The sequence below is a fragment of the Microtus pennsylvanicus genome, chromosome 12 (assembly GCF_037038515.1).
Source record: "Microtus pennsylvanicus isolate mMicPen1 chromosome 12, mMicPen1.hap1, whole genome shotgun sequence".
In the NCBI taxonomy this organism is placed as follows: domain Eukaryota; kingdom Metazoa; phylum Chordata; class Mammalia; order Rodentia; family Cricetidae; genus Microtus; species Microtus pennsylvanicus.
Genome location: NC_134590.1, coordinates 4,169,599 through 4,172,441, shown reverse-complemented (window position 1 = coordinate 4,172,441; position 2,843 = coordinate 4,169,599).

Below are 2,843 nucleotides of genomic sequence, written 5' to 3'. Positions count from 1 at the left end.
TAATCCAGACTCCTTATATATATCCTGTCTTTATATGGGCTATTTATTCCTACAAGTTTAATATTTATTTTATTATCTTTACTCCTATAATCTATGACTGTCTCTACTCTGTGGTTTTACTCATTTTCTTCTCTCTTCCAAGCCTACATACATTTATCCAATACTATGACTCATCTAGCAGTCTTTTATGTCTGAACCTGTCATATTGTGTATCTGTAAATCTTTCCTGTCCAGGAACACTTCTTAAAATGCTAAGCACTTCTTAAAAACTTAAGCTGTGCCATTACTAGGGTTTATACAGACTTTCTGCTTGTTCTGTTTAGTCTGACATGACAGAGGAGGTCCATTCACTGCCTCTGAGCCTTGCACACTGCCCCAGTTCAAAGTATGCAGTGGATCTATGTCGAGCCAGCAAGCAGTCTTTAACCTGCTGTTTACAAACCCCATTTAAATGCTCGGCCTCCTGAAAGAGCCAGAGGTTCAATCGCAGCATGGACCAGAATGCCAGCACTTCTTTTTTCCGGCTACTGCTGAATCAGGAAAACCTCTCTTAAAGTAGCCATGCCTTTGCTTCTTTCTAGCAAACAGAACCCACCCAAGAAAATGCCACTACCAAACCACGCTTACCTCTTTTCTTTTGTGTCTAGGATTCCTTTCTAAGCTTTCTCAGGGTTTAAGTGGATTTTACTTGGTCACATGGGTGCCAGTTTGTTGGAGGAGAGAGCTGCTTGTTTGTCCCAGCCACCTAGAACTGAGATAATTACACAGAAACTATGTTAATTAAATTACTGCTTGGCCCATTAGCTCTAGCTTCTTATTGACTATCTCTTAAATCTTAATTTAACTCATGTCCAATAATCTGTTTTCTACCAGCAAAGATTCAGCTCTTCTGTCTCCAGAGGTGGCTCCATTTGATGGAGGAAGGTCATTTGTTAATTATAATAAAGAAACTGCTTGGCCCTATAAGTTAAAACATAGGTGGGAGGAGTAAACAGAACAGAATGCTGGAAGGAAGAGGAAGTGAGCTCAGAGGCCATGCTCCCCTCTCCCAGGCAGATGCACGCGATGAAGCAAGTCGCCAGGTCAGACATGCTGAATCTTTCTTCGTAAGACCGGTGCTACACAGTTTATTAGAGATGGGTTGATCGGGATATCAGAATTAGCCAGTAAGGGCTAGAGCTAATGGGCCAAGCAGTGTTTAAAATAATACAGTGTCCGTGTAATTATTTCGGGGCATAAGCTAGCAAGTGGCTGGGGTGCTGGGGACACAGCCCCGCTGTTCCTACTACTACATCTATTAATACAGTTTCTGTAAGCAGCTGGGAACTAACTAGCAGCCTCCTTACTACAGTAGTCTGTGAGGCTAAGTAGGTTTTCTTAGGTCTTCACCTTACTAGTGTAAGCCTCTTTCTATGTTCTCACTTTAGGAATATTTGATCATGTTTATTGACATGCCTAGAAATTTGCAATTGAAATTTCAGCTCACATTTTTTTTGACCATTCTTCCAGCAATGTCTGCCACACTGATGTGGCAGAGGTTTAGCCCCATAGTTTGTTTTGTCCTAATTCCCAAAGCCTAAGCTTCTGGATCTCAAGGCACAGGGTTTAGAGCATGCCATTGTTCTGAGGATCCAGGTTCCCATGGTGTTGGAATGCTAATGTTTTTCCTAAGAATAACAGAACTTCTGGCAGCTTTGTTTAGCAAGTTTTGTTTTCCTGCCTTTTCTGGAGTTGGGAGGTTTTATGCCTTATGTCAGGAAGGAAGGTAGGAGGGCTTGGCTGGCTTCAGTGCTGCTGTCCCTTAACCCTGGCTGCTTTGGTTGTCATCAGAGCTCTTCACACAGCTGCTCCCACCCTGTCTGCTTTAAGGATGCTCCTGGAGGAGGCTTGCTTGAGCAGCTGGTCCCTCACAGGCAGGAGCTCGCCACTCAATACGGCAGACATTAGAAAGGAAAACTGGCTGTGTTGACAGTGGTATTTTAAACTGTTTCACATGCTCAGTTCACTAAAGGTCATGCTTTAAAGCAGACACTGATAACATGTGAGATGAGACATTCAAATTCCATTGTATTGTTTTTCCTTGGAAGTTTTAAGCTGCTTTACTACTGATTTGGTGTCCCGAATTATGGTCCTTTTGAAATCTATGTCTTCCCAGAGGTTTACTTATTGTCTTTTTTAAAAAATGTGTTTAGTATTGTGTGTCTACCTGACAGGATACCCTGGTAGAGCTGAGGGGACAAATTGTCCCCTCCACCTCTGTGTGGGTTCCAGAGACAGAGCTGGGTCACCAGGCTGGCACTGCTGGAGTCTTTAGAGCCCTTCTCCCCACTGAGCTATCTCACTATTCCTACCTATTCTTTTCTGATTGCTTCTTTTAAAAACTGTTTTTAGATGAAGGCTTTCCATTTTAGAAGAAGTGTTAAAAACATTCAAGCTCTTCACTGAAGAAGCCTGGGGACTTTCCTTTGAGAGAAATATGTTTGCAGCTCTCCTGGGTTGTGTAACTTCCCTAAGTTGGTGCCTTGGGTTTGCTGTGACGTTTTCTGTGCCAAGAACACTGGAGAGAGTTTAAAGGGAAAGAAAATGTAAAAATTATCCACAGTGAGAGGACTGCTCTCCCTCTGGCAGCAAAGTCACTTCATGGCCTTCCTGCCCTCCACCCTCTTAGGTAAGTTAACAGGGCTTTGAGTAATTTACTTTCAGTTTCATTTCTGCTGTACCATGTGATTTTTTTGAACTCTCTCTCCTCTCTCTCTCTCTCTCTCTCTCTCTCTCTCTCTCTGTGTGTGTGTGTGTGTGTGTGTGTGTGTGTGTTAGCTTATAAAAAGAGCAGCATAGGAAGC